Source organism: Anomaloglossus baeobatrachus, chromosome 4 (assembly GCF_048569485.1).
Source record: "Anomaloglossus baeobatrachus isolate aAnoBae1 chromosome 4, aAnoBae1.hap1, whole genome shotgun sequence".
Taxonomy (NCBI): Eukaryota; Metazoa; Chordata; class Amphibia; order Anura; family Aromobatidae; genus Anomaloglossus; species Anomaloglossus baeobatrachus.
Window position 1 is genome coordinate 667282060 of NC_134356.1, and position 14432 is coordinate 667296491.

Sequence of the window (14432 nt, forward strand, 5' to 3'; positions counted from 1 at the left end):
TATGTAACTATGTAACAAGAACAGGGAGTGGGCAGAGAGGAGTCATTAAACAGTCCTGGGTCAAGAAACTTAGATCAGAACACAAGCACAGACACAAGCCAAGAGCACAACTGCAGAACCAGAGAGTACAACTGGTGAGGTGGGAGTGCCTGCTCAGTAATGAAACAGAGCAATTACCAGGAAGGTGGAACACCTGAGTAAAAGCACCACCCAGAACCTGCATGGAATCCTGTGCTGTCAAACTACCTGCCAGCTTGTAATACTTATATATGTTCTGAGGATTTCGATAGCGTAGGGCAATGACAATCAGAGACGAGTTCCTGGTACAAGATGTTTTATAATATGTAACCACGGTAGATACACAACGGAAAACACAGCAGTACAAATACACAAAATATCTTTCCGAAACGGAGCGAAGGGAATTCCCGGGGCCACGCACCGGACTCCCCCAGGGAGACCACCAGAGCGAACCCCTATACAGGGACTGTCCGGCAATCACCCCGGAAGGCCTAAATGCGCCGCAGCCGGGACACAAGGGGCAAGCGGTAAAAGTCCAGGAGTGTCCGTACGGAATGATTGTCCAGAGTGGTTACGAACCAGAGAGAACCGGGCAGAGTGCTGACCGAAGATGGCAGACGGAATCCGGGCACAGCTTAGAGAAACCGGGTAAGGTCCAGAGTCGGTCGGTCGGTAGTCTTTAGGAGGATCCAAAGGCAATCAGGATTAGTAGCAGCAAAGCAGGAGCACACAGCAAGCAGTATACTCAGGCACTGGACTAGGCTTAGAGGCGGCCTTTTAAGCAGCTGGACAGGAAGTAGGGCAACAGAACAGTAAACTCCATGTTAACCGAGGGCAAGCTCATTCAAAAGAGAACTGGAAAACCTGGAAACCTGACATTACTCCCCCCCCCAGAGACGGCCTCAGGACGGATCAGGGCCTGGTTTGTCCGGGAAACGTCGATGAAACTGGGCAATCTTCCGGGGTGCCCGAATGTTACCCACCGGTTCCCAGGAATCGTCCTCGGGGGCGTACCCCTGCCAACGTACCAGATACTGGAGCCGACGACGATGGAGCCGGGAGTCAATAATGTCCTCAACCACGAACTGCTCCTCGCCGTCGACCATCACAGGCGGAGGAGGAGGCACAACACGACCATGAAACGTATTAGGGGAAACGGGTTTGAGGAGAGACACATGAAAGACCGGGTGTACCTTTAGATGGTGCGGTAACCGTAGCCGACAGGCCACAGGGCTCACGATCCCGGTGATCTTGAACGGACCGATGAATTTTTGACCCAGCTTCTGCGAAGGAACACCCAATCTCAGGTTTTTGGTGGATAACCATACAGAGTCCCCTACCTTGTACATGGGTGCCGGTTTCCGGTGAGTGTCTGCCGACCTCTTGTAACGCTCCTGGGCCATAGCCACAGTGTCCTTTAGAACCTCCAGATTTTGTCGTAGTTCTGTCAATCTGTCCTCCACCGCTGGCACCGAAACCGCAACCGGTGACCTAGGCAAAACAGTCGGATGGTAACCCAGGTTAGCGAAAAAGGGCGTTACCTTAGTGGAGCTGCTCTGAGTGTTGTTATATGAGAACTCCGCCAATGGAAGCATCTTCAACCAATCGTCTTGGAGATGGCTGACATAACATCGAAGGTATTGTTCCAGGGTTTGATTCGTCCGTTCGGTTTGCCCATTTGTCTGAGGATGGTATGCAGAAGACAAACAGACATCAATCTGGAGTGCCGTACAAAACCCCTTCCAGAATCTAGACGTGAACTGCACGCCCCGGTCAGAGATGATCTCGTCTGGTACCCCATGCAATCGGAATACGTTCTGGATAACCAAATCCACTGTCTCTGCGGCTGAGGGAAGACCGGTACACGGAATGAAGTGAGCCGCTTTAGTCAATCGATCCACCACCACTAAAATGGTATTGTGCCCGCCTGAGACTGGCAACTCCACAATGAAATCCATGGAGATAGACCCCCAAGGGCGAGATGGCACGGGTAACGGTTGGAGGAGTCCCGTAGGAGCCACACGAGGGACCTTGCACCGGGCACAAACCACACATGAGCGGACATAGTCCTTCACATCTTTTAAACAGGTAGGCCACCAGAAGAAACGGCTCAGAAATTCCTGCGTCTTCTGTACCCCCCTATGACCAGCCAACACGGAGTCATGGACCAACTTGAGAACCCGAAGTCTTACGGCCTCCGGGACATAAATGCGTTGCTCTCTCAACCACACACCATTCCGAAGAACAAGTGTTACATCATTCGGGGGGGCAGCAAGAAATACGTCACCATCATAGGCCAGCTTGATGTCCTTCCACAAGTCCTGGTCCTGGATTACTCCAACGAAATTGGCATCCGATAACACGGTCTGAGACGGGGTTCCAGGTACGGAGTCCATGGCGTGGATTCGGGACAAGGCATCGGCTTTCCCATTACGTGAACCTGGACGGTATGTAACGATAAAATTGAATTGGTTAAGAAATAGGCTCCAACGGGCTTGCCGTGGAGACAGGCACCTGGCAGACTTAAGAAATTCCAGATTACGATGATCTGTGAGTACTATCACTTGCTGCGCGGCTCCCTGTAAGTGGTGTCTCCATTCCTTGAAAGCGGAAATAATCGCCAATAATTCCTTGTCCGCAATGTCATAGTTCCTTTCTGCAGGGGACAACCGGCGGGAAAAGAAGGCACACGGATGCAAGAGACTCTTGTCCCCGGTCCTTTGAGAAAGAATGGCCCCTAATGCATAGTCGGAAGCGTCGACCTCCACGATAAAGGGAAGTGCGGGATTCGGATGTACTAATATTGGCGCTGAGGTAAAACATACCTTGAGACGATGGAATGCTTCCTGGGCCTGGGCGGACCACACAAACTTCTGTCCTTTCTTGGTCAACAGAGTGATGGGACGAACAATCTCCGAAAAGTTACGGATAAAACGTCGGTAAAAGTTGGCAAAACCGACAAAGCGTTGTACCTCTTTGATGTTTCCCGGTTCCGGCCAGTCTAGAATGGCTTGTATCTTGCTAGATTCCATGTTCAGTCCCTGAGGAGAGATGACATAACCTAAGAATTGTATTTGTGAGCAGTGGAACTCGCATTTCTCCAGTTTAATGTATAGGCGGTTTTCCCTCAGACGGGTAAGTACGGTCTTGACGTGCTCCTGGTGGTCCTGTAGAGAATCAGAAAAGATTAGGATATCGTCCAGATAGATCACCATGAATTGGTCCATGATATCCCTAAAAATATCGTTAACTAGATGTTGAAATGCCGCGGGAGCGTTACAAAGTCCAAAAGGCATCACTAGGTACTCAAAATGTCCGTACCGACATCGGAACGCGGTCTTCCACTCGTCTCCGGGACGTATACGAAGCAGATTATATGCCCCACGGAGGTCTAATTTGGTGAATATTTTTGCCTGTTGGACCCTCTCCAATAGCTCAGGAATCAACGGTAACGGATACCGGTTCCGGATGGTTATCTTATTCAGTTCCCGGTAGTCAATACAGGGTCTTAGAGTCCCCTCCTTCTTTTTCACGAAAAAGATGGGTGCCCCTGCGGGTGAGGTAGACGGACGAATAAATCCCTTGGCTAGGCTTTCATCAATATACTCTTTTAGTGCTTCTAGCTCAGGTGCCGCCAACGGGTAGACATGACCAAACGGAATCTCCGCCCCTGGGAGTAAGTCTATGGGGCAATCATACGGTCTATGCGGGGGAAGCTGATCGGCTTTTCTTTTGTCGCATATATCAGCGAAGTCACGGTAAACCGGGGGTAAAACAGGTACCTGTACAGTGCCCTCCGTATTTGGTGTTACTGGAACCGGAACGGCTGGACAAATGGTCGGACCACTCTGCGGTGGGAAGGATATTTCCTTAGTCTCCCAATCGATGACCGGATTTGTAGACCGTAGCCACGGAATACCTAAAATAATCGGAAAATGAGGAGAAGAAATTATCATGAAAACAAGGGTCCCCTGCTGACCTGGCTTCATCACGCATTCGAGCGGTACTGTTTCCCGATCCACTGGTCCAGAGATTAACGGAGATCCGTCTACCGTCTCCATGGTAACCGGTGAGGATCTTTGCTGAGTCCGGATACCGTGTTTCCTGGCAAAGGAAGAGTCCATGAAATTTCCCCCTGCCCCGGAGTCTATCATTGCAGAGGTAGGAATTAGCTGTCCCTCCCAACGGATCTGAATGGGGAGTAAGCAATGGGTATATTTCCCCTCTGAGTCCTTCGGTGAGGAAGACATTACAGTCAAGGGAAATACCGCATCCAAGTGTCCACTTGCCTCAGAGATATCGGACTCTGCATCCGTGTTGTCACACTCTGCCATGGCTGCCAATACCTTATTTGGGCGATTTGGACGTTTCGGGCAGTCGATCAAGAAATGGTCCGATTGACCGCAATAGAAACACAAACGCTCACAGAGCCGGTGTTCACGACGTTCGTTGGTCTCTCGTTTTTGCAAAGAGTCCACTTGCATAGGTACGTCCTCGGCCTCCCGTGGCGTCCTGAGAGCGGGTTCTCTGGAAGGAAACGCAATATTGTTTACACGGTTTACGGCTGCCCATTTTTCCTGTCTACGTTCCGTCAAACGAGTATCAATGCGCACACAGTGCTGGAGAAACGGTTCAAAATCCCCTGGAGATTCGGAATGAGCTAACTCGTCCTTGATGGTACCGGACAAACCTTTTCTGAAAACAGATAATAATGCATTGTTTCCCCAGTCGGTGTCTACCACTAACCTCTTGAACTCAGTGGCGTATTCAACGACAGAACGCTTTCCCTGACGTAAGGAAAGGAGAGCCGATTCAGCGGTAGCACGGCGATTCGGATCATCAAACATTTGCGCCATTGCGGTCAGAAAGTCATCCAGGTGGTTCAAACGGATGTCCCGATTCTCTATCATGGGATTAGCCCAAGCCAGCGCTCGTGAGGTTAATAACATGATGATACATAACACCTTTGACCGATCAGAACGGTAATAATCAGAATGTACATCGAAAAACAGTATACATTGGTTAACAAATCCACGGAACTGACTACGATCACCATTGAAACGGAATGGGGGTAACCTAGGCATACCGGCAGCTGATACGGACGTAGTGGGGACGGCTTCCTGAGCCTCCACTCTGACTTGCAAATCCTGTATAGCCGGACCCAGTACCTGGTGATCATGGCCCAGCTGTGCCTCCACATCTCTAAGTTTATTCTGCACCGCCTCCATCTCCTGCTGCAAGGAGTTAATCATAGAAAAGAGCTGATCTACTCCTCGTGTCTCAGTCATTGCCCCAGCGAAATCCTCCTATGGCCTGAGTATAATGTAATACTTATATATGTTCTGAGGATTTCGATAGCGTAGGGCAATGACAATCAGAGACGAGTTCCTGGTACAAGATGTTTTATAATATGTAACCACGGTAGATACACAACGGAAAACACAGCAGTACAAATACACAAAATATCTTTCCGAAACGGAGCGAAGGGAATTCCCGGGGCCACGCACCGGACTCCCCCAGGGAGACCACCAGAGCGAACCCCTATACAGGGACTGTCCGGCAATCACCCCGGAAGGCCTAAATGCGCCGCAGCCGGGACACAAGGGGCAAGCGGTAATAGTCCAGGAGTGTCCGTACGGAATGATTGTCCAGAGTGGTTACGAACCAGAGAGAACCGGGCAGAGTGCTGACCGAAGATGGCAGACGGAATCCGGGCACAGCTTAGAGAAACCGGGTAAGGTCCAGAGTCGGTCGGTCGGTAGTCTTTAGGAGGATCCAAAGGCAATCAGGATTAGTAGCAGCAAAGCAGGAGCACACAGCAAGCAGTATACTCAGGCACTGGACTAGGCTTAGAGGCGGCCTTTTAAGCAGCTGGACAGGAAGTAGGGCAACAGAACAGTAAACTCCATGTTAACCGAGGGCAAGCTCATTCAAAAGAGAACTGGAAAACCTGGAAACCTGACACAGCTAGTGCTTAAAGAAACACACCAGAGCATCTCCAAATGCAAGATGCTCTGCACAAAGGAAACATGTCACAGCCAGCTCTGAAGTTCAGGAGAGCATGGCAGAGCATCACTAGTGTGCAAGATGCTCTGCACAGCGAAACCGTGACAGTCAGACTCTGAAATCTCCTACTTCTCCATCATGTCAGTCAGTGAAAATTGGAACCCACTCAGATGTCATCAAAGTGCGGTCTGATTTTTTTCATTTACCCATATAGTTAAACGGGTGAGTGCCATCAAACTCTTGGAGGACAATCGTGCATGCTTCAAATTTCACACACCAAATTGGACTGTGAAAAATATCGTTCTTCTGCCCCACTGAACACCAAAGGTCTGAGTGTGATACAATTTTTTGATGGATAGCACGTGGGCCAAGAATACGGTTATGTGCATGAATCTTATGAACCTATTGCACATGGAGATGCATCAACAATGTTTCAGTAATAATGTTTTTTTTTATGCACCGAGAGTTAAAGGGTATGAAGACTTTTGCTATTACTATACGTACAATGAATCAATAAAAATAAAAAAAATCTACTTGCTTGAAAATCTTCCACTCTTCTATGCATACACCTAGTGTGCAGTTTTGTTTGAATCCAGCACAAAAAAGTGGCACTCACCATTGATGGATCAATCCCTTTTTCACTGTATAAAGGGCTGAATTTGTCGTTCATGCTTCAGAATTTATTTTAAGTGGTCACATCTCACACTAAGGGTATGTCCAGATGTTTTCTTGTACAAGAGGATTCTGTCTGGAATCTACTCGAAAAAGTGCTTAAAAAATAAAAAAAAGCACAGCAATGTCAAAATCACATTATACTTTGTGAGAGCATTATGGTGCCAGACTGTGGTAGTTGTGGGTGCATCTGTAGTAAATTGCCCTGGTACTCTACAATGAAGTCATGTCCTTGATTAAATGTGTGGCTATGTCCAGGATACCTTGTACTTATTTGCCTTTGGTTTCCCCCGAGCGCTCAGTTTCAGGAAGCCCCCTACATACTTAGTGTACTTGGTGTCTTACAGGTTTGAACATGGTCGGGGACGGCCATGTTTAACAAGAGGAGGTAAGTAAGGAGGTGGCTGTGTTTCGGCCCCTGAAGGCATTGATTGCACAGTCATAATGTGATGTTTTCATGTAGAATGTAATGTGAAATGTTCCTGCATAATAATAAGTTATAAAAATGTTATGTAAATGCAGCTGGTTATGTACAAGGTAACATGTATTGTATGTGTTGGTTATGTTATGTACAAGGTAACATGTATTCATCAGGTTGCTTGTTAAGGTAAATCTATTTGCAACATAGTGGAGGGGCACAAATGGTTTAGTGTAGGACTAGCTCCTGGGAGGGGGTTAGTGTTGAGTAAGGGGAACTTTTTTTTTTAAAAGAGCAAAGAGTGAAGGCTGTGTAGTAATGAAGGTACTACGTTCTTAGCAATACAAAGTTGGGCTAGTTCTCCATGGCAGATTCTTCTGAGACATCTGTGGCCCTTGAACCTATTCCACTGAGGAGTGCAGATGTGGAGCTGTGGGTAGGAGAAATAAGGGACTCGGACGGTATTGTGGAGATGGAGGTGAGATACCTGGCAACTGATGGGAACAGTTAGGGCAGAGGTAATGTAGGAAAAACTGGAAATAAGCCTTGAAGCGTACTGTAACTTAGAACTGACCTGTACAAGGACTTGTGACCATTGTTACATGTATCAAGTAGACGTTAATGAATCATCAAAAACACAAAATGTCTCCTGATTCAGACATGTGGGGAAATGGCGGACTCGGAGGAAACTGAAGGTGGCGTTCAGCAAGTGAATGCAACACATCCTTCACATACAGAAAGATAAGGTGACAGATGGAAAATCAATGCAAGATAGAGGGCCACTCAAAATAGCAATGAATAAATATAGAGAACTGAGTTTTATATGGCCAAGCATAATTCCAGAAGGAAAATTAATAACTAGTACACCCATATAGATAAACAGGTATTTATTACAAAATTCCACATACAAAGCAGGGGTACTGTTAATAGAAAACAGGTTATCAAATATAAGAAGGTGAAGGGTTAAAGAACAATCAGAGATCACCCTTCCAAGGGCCCGGACAGCATTAATCAAGTATTCTGCATAGGTGAATGTACCGCACACCCCAAAGGGAAAAGTCACTTTGTATGGCCTACCAATTATGTCCTCGGGGGAAGCAACTAAGCGAAACGCGTCGGGGCGTTTCTCCCCCTCTTTACTGGACCCTGGACACGGCCACTGCATAGGAACCTGATATGGGTAAGCTGTTGCTCTAACCCCTGCACAACCCATGGGCTTTTCCCTGTGCCTCTAGACATAATTGGTAGGCCATACAAAGTGACTTTTCCCTTTGGGGTGTGCGGTACATTCACCTATGCAGAATACTTGATTAATGCTGTCCGGGCCCTTGGAAGGGTGATCTCTGATTGTTCTTTAACCCTTCACCTTCTTATATTTGATAACCTGTTTTCTATTAACAGTACCCCTGCTTTGTATGTGGAATTTTGTAATAAATACCTGTTTATCTATATGGGTGTACTAGTTATTAATTTTCCTTCTGGAATTATGCTTGGCCATATAAAACTCAGTTCTCTATATTTATACATCCTTCACATAGCCACACATTTAATCGGGGACATGACTTCTCTGTGGAGTGCCATGGTGTGATACTGCAGTCGTAGCTCCCCCACGACAACCATCCTTTGGTAACATACAAGGGCTGTGGGGCCATCATGCTGTATATGAAGATGTGAGAGAATCTTAATTTATAGGGGGCTCCATGGCTATCATACAGTGTGTGGAACTAAGGAAAATGATATTGTATGGGGGAATGTGAGGGCCTTCATATGAATGGAGAAATGTGGGGGCCATCATACTGTATTGGAAACTGTGGGTGCTATCATATTGTATTTGGGACTTTTTAAATATTGAAAAAAATCCAGCACTCAAAGCATACAACTGAAATTGTTTTGTATTTTATTCATTGAAAAGAACACAATTCCGTGTAACTATTAAAGACGTTTCGGTCAACCGACCTTCATCAGATTACACAGAAAGGGCTCTGAAGAAATATGTGGAAAAGCTGGACCAGAGGAAAAAGCTGCCCATCCGGGTCTGCTGTCAATGTAATTGTTGCTGTACATTGACAGCAGACCCGGATGGGCAGCTTTTTCCTCTGGTCCAGCTTTTCCACATATTTCTTCAGAGCCCTTTCTGTGTAATCTGATGAAGGTCGGTTGACCGAAACGTCTTTAATAGTTACACGGAATTGTGTTCTTTTCAATGAATAAAATACAAAACAATTTCAGTTGTATGCTTTAAGTGCTGGATTTTTTTCAATTTTTGATCTGGGGTGGGACCCTATCCAAGCACCAGCGACTAAAGAAGGAGTGCCACATTTCTATATTTTTATTTGGGACTTTTTAGACATCATCTTGTGTGGGCTACTGTACTGTGGGAGGCCATTATACTGTGTGGATGGGATTAGCTTCCATCATATTATATGAGAATCTGAAAAGTCATTAAACATAGTGGGCTATTATGGGGTTATCATAGAGTGAATATCTGTGGGGCTACCATACTGTGTGTGGGGTGAGAGGGGTCAACATACTGTAAGAGTGTACTGTAGGGATGACTAGGGTGATTATTATGTGTGTAGGTGGGCTGTTAATACAGCATACTGAGTGGGCACTGTGGGGGCAATCATACCATGTGTACCCTGCTTCTCAAAATACAAACCCCTATCTTTCTGGATCGGCTAACACAATGCCCTTTGTAGCCCACACCTTCAAGCAGACCAGGGAAATTATGCTTCCATTAGTTCTATTATGCTACGTCTGCACTCACTGCAGGTGGAAATAAATCTTATTATTATTCTTCAATCTCTCCCCTCCTGCTGTTTAGAAATCAGTTGCTCTAGAATGTATCCTAGAACTTGCTATCTTCAATTTGTCTGAGCTAAACACTCGCCAACTTGTGGCCTTCTCCTACCCAGCAATACTTCCTGCTCTTATAGAAGCTGCTCTCTAAACTTGTAAATTAGCAACTGACGAAAACCAGTAACTGATTTCCTAATTTGCCTTGTAATGGCTTCCTCCATATGGGCTGGTCCAGATGTTATCCCTGTGACATCTAAATAACCAGGATAGTGCAGAAGACATAGGAATCTGACACATAAAATAGTAGGTCAAAGCAATAGTATACAAGAAGTCTTCAGAGACGGTATTTAGATGACTCCTTCACCTATACAGGGGCATCATACTGTAGGAAGGTCACTGTGCGGAATCATACTGTAGAAAGCTCACTGTGCAGAATCATAATGTAGGAAGGTCACTATGTGGAAATGTGGCGCCCTGGACAAGCCAGGACCTCACAGGTACTACAACAACACACCCTACACCCCGGCTAGGCACATCTAGGTCAAACACAAAATCCTTATTGCCTTCCTCCAGGGGCTGATGTCCACACCAGGGGGTGGGGCCAGGCGGTTGGTCCCCGCCCGCCGAGGAGTACACAGTCCTGGAGGCGGGAAAGGAGAGCAGTGGAGCTCAGGAGTTGAGCTCGGGCAGAGCTCGAATTCAGTTAGGGAAGTGAAGGAGAGAGGAGTGAAGTGGTAGTGGAGCAGACTGACGGCGTCCGGGTGTGTGGCCCGGATGGAACAGTAAGGTTGGCGGACGGTGGTGACCGTCTGCAGGAGAGGCTAATTGGAGTGAGCAGTAAGGACCGTGGATGGGCGGTGGCCCGGCGGCACCGGACCGGTGAACTAAAAGAAGCCAGCACCATCCGGCAGGGCTTACGGACCCCGACCAGGCTAGGAGTCGCCGTAAAACTGGTCAAATCCATTAGCAAAGGGAACCTCCGGGGTTTCTCAGCAATTAAGGCCCGATTGAAGGCGACAGCTCAAACCGTAAAGGGAAACACAGTCACCGCCAAGGCTACAGTTCCCAGGGCCAGAGCCTGCGGGCAAAAGGGGCTCCTTCAGCAACCATCCAAGCTGGGGAGCGGGTTACCGGTGGGAACCCATTGGAACCGTAAACATAGCACAGGTGCAGGAAAAGGCAGTCACCACCAACCTACCAGGAGAACTACCGCAGCCGTCTGTGGGACCCGTCCATCCAGCCGTTTGTTTGACCGGAGACTCCGTGTGAATTACTGGCTGAGTGAGTACCACCATGCCGTGCGGCACAGCGCTGCCCCCGCGACCCTGCACCTCACCGGGTCCCGTAACCCGCCTGCCATCCATCCCTACCCCTCACCGGGCCCCGGGACAACCAACCCCCTACCCACGGAGGGGAGAACCAACATCTAAGCTGCTCCCTGTCATCGCTCCCAGGATCCCCGTCCAGAGCAGCGGTGGTGTCACCAACCTCACCACAACCGTGGGTGGCGTCACGGACAATATCCCTAAACCAAACCACCCCCTTTCACTCACGGGCGAGGAACGCCGCTCGAGTCCCTGGGATCCGGCCCACCGCTCGAGCCACCACCGAGCAGCAGCAGCAGTAGCCGGACCCGAGCAGTGGGTGAGGGCAGCGTCCCCTCCTCCGCCCGCGACAACTTGGCGTCACGAACAGGATCTTACCGCTCTGCCGTCTGGTAGAGGTGTGCCTTGTGACCGCCGGAGGTGTCCGGCCGAAAATTTTGAGAAGCCGCCATTTTGGGCGCGAAAAATCCCCGCTCGAGCGTCTTCCCGAGTAGTAGAGGCGCGAAAACCGAAACCCCGCCCCTGTAGAGGCGGAGCCGGAAAAAGACTAAGGGGGACGAATGGCGGCTGGCCGCATGTAGCTCGCAGCTATAGAAGCAGGGACGCCAGGACTCTGCGGCCATACTGGGTTCCTGGAAAGCACCATTGCCGAGATGCACAGTCCAACCAACAACTCCGTAGTCCCCGCGCCAGGTACGGCGGCGTGGGTGGAGGACCGGACCGCCCCGCTGAGTAACCATCTGCAGGCCCACATGCAGCTCCTCCTGGAGGAGTGGGAGGCCGACATGGTGGATGTGGTGGCGGCCATATGGAGACGCGAGGTGGAGGGAGTTTTGGAAGAGAGGGTAAGTGACCCACGCCCCTGTACCCCTAGTAGGTCGGTCATCGCGGCCGAGGGACCCGGTCCACACTCACTCGCCCTGCTACCTCCCCCGCTACCCGTAATGGCTGCCGCTGCCCCGTCACTAGGCCCGCTACCACTACAGCCGGTAGCGGTACCCCGCACATCCACCCCGACGGACCGACCGGCTGCTGACGCTCGGGGCCGACCTGAACCGCTCCTCTGGGAGCCGCCGAGGCCGCGGCCCCTTAACAAGGATGTATCGGAGGCTTCGGCAGGGATCGCACCAGGGTCCATGCCCGAGCCTGGGACCGTGGCGTGGATGAAGGCCAGAGTAATTGAGTTCAACCAACGCCAACAGAACCAGATATACCTCATGATGGAGCAATGGACCAATGAGGTGGAAACGCTGATTGCAACTGCCCCGGTGTATGCGATGGGAGCAGACATGATGGAGCCGACGGGTGACCCACGCCCCCATGTCCCACAAGGATCGGCCACTGTGGCTGGGGGGCCCGGCCCAGTCTCAGCCCTCGTGTCGTCACTGCCATTACTCATGGGGCGCCTCAGTGTTGATCGACCTGACCTGCTTCCCCGTGCTCCCGTAGAGCCGGATATGCTGAGTGCTGGAAACCCGGAGACTGCGGCAGCTAGCGGCAACCCGCCTGGCACAGAGACAGTTGATAATGACTACGGCCCCGGCGCCGAGCCCACCTCTAAGTTCGAGAAGGCAAGTGAGCGTCTCCGCTACGAAGGAGGGCCGGTGGTTTTCTATAGTCCGCGCACCGGTGGAAATGGATACCGGGCACCCCTCTCCCAACAGGCCTGTCACTGCATGTTCGAGATGTTAGTAGCGGAGGATGAGGCCACATCAGCGGAAGAGTCAGGGTGATGGCAGCGGTCCACCGTTGTTAAAAGTTGCCCCCGTTTGGACCACCAGTACCGTTGTTGTAGAAAGTTTTGAATGATAAATGATAAGTAAAGATAATCAACCGAAGATGTGACCTGATTTACAACCGTGATTGAACCGGTCGTTGCCGGCAACTGTTGTCCCCGTAGGGACTGTCTGCAATCCGTGCGTAAGGAACTGCTTACGGACAAGCCCGAGAACTTGTAGGGCAACCACAAACTCAGTGGGATGTAAATAAGAATGTTTGGCTTGAAACCGTCACCGCCTCCGGAGAGGCAGATTGGAGGAAGGGCCCGCAGCAGAGTAGGCTGGGGCCCGGCCACCACCTGAACCGGTGGCGATCCTCATGGACGTGGTTCCCCTGAAAGAGACAGAACCCGCTCGGGCAACCTGGTGATGGACTGGGGCAAGGGGTGCTGCCCACTTCTTAGGGGCAGCATCAGGGCCAGGTTGTTTGGGTGGGAGAAGAGCGGAAGCCGTAACCGTTAGTTATTAAAAATGTTGGTAAGGTTTAAGAAATGTGCCTCCCGATGTGGGAAGATTGAAAAAAAAAATACTTGTTTTACCTGTTTTACCGTTTTTCTACTCTTTTCTACAGTTAAACAAAAATAAAACCGGTGTTGGACGGGCAGTCCGCGGACGGTCTGCATTTTACTAAGGGGGAATGTGGCGCCCTGGACAAGCCAGGACGTCACAGGTACTACAACAACACACCCTACACCCCGGCTAGGCACATCTAGGTCAAACACAAAATCCTTGTTGCCTTCCTCCAGGGGCTGATGTCCACACCAGGGGGTGGGGCCAGGCGGTTGGTCCCCGCCCGCCGAGGAGTACACAGTCCTGGAGGCGGGAAAGGAGAGCAGTGGAGTTCAGGAGTTGAGCTCGGGTAGAGCTCGAATTCAGTTAGGGAAGTGAAGGAGAGAGGAGTGAAGTGGTAGTGGAGCAGACTGACGGCGTCCTGGTGTGTGGCCCAGACGGAACAGCAAGGTTGGCGGACGGTGGTGACCGTCTGCAGGAGAGGCTAATTGGAGTGAGCCGTAAGGACCGTGGATGGGCGGTGGCCCGGCGGCACCGGACCGGTGAACAAAGAGAAGCCAGCACCATCTGGCAGGGCTTACGGACCCCGACCAGGCTAGGAGTCGCCGTAAAACTGGTCAAATCCATTAGCGAAGGGAACCTCCGGGGTTTCTCAGCAATCAAGGCCTGATTGAAGGCGACTGCTCAAACCGTAAAGGGAAACACAGTCACCGCCAAGGCTACAGTTCCCAGGGCCAGAGCCTGCGGGCAAAAGGGGCTCCTTCAGCAACCATCCAAGCTGGGGAGCGGGTTACCGGTGGGAACCCATTGGAACCGTAAACATAGCACAAGTGCAGGGAAAGGCAGTCACCACCAACCTACCGGGAGAACTACCGCAGCCGTCTGTGGGACCCGTCCATCCAGCCG

General features: G+C 50.2%; 1 protein-coding gene across 1 annotated transcript in view; it reads left to right on the forward strand.

The window, feature by feature from the left end:
• Window positions 1-14432, forward strand: part of LOC142302077 (complement C3-like) — a 339126-nt gene that overhangs the window by 174651 nt on the left and 150043 nt on the right. The window lies entirely within an intron of this gene.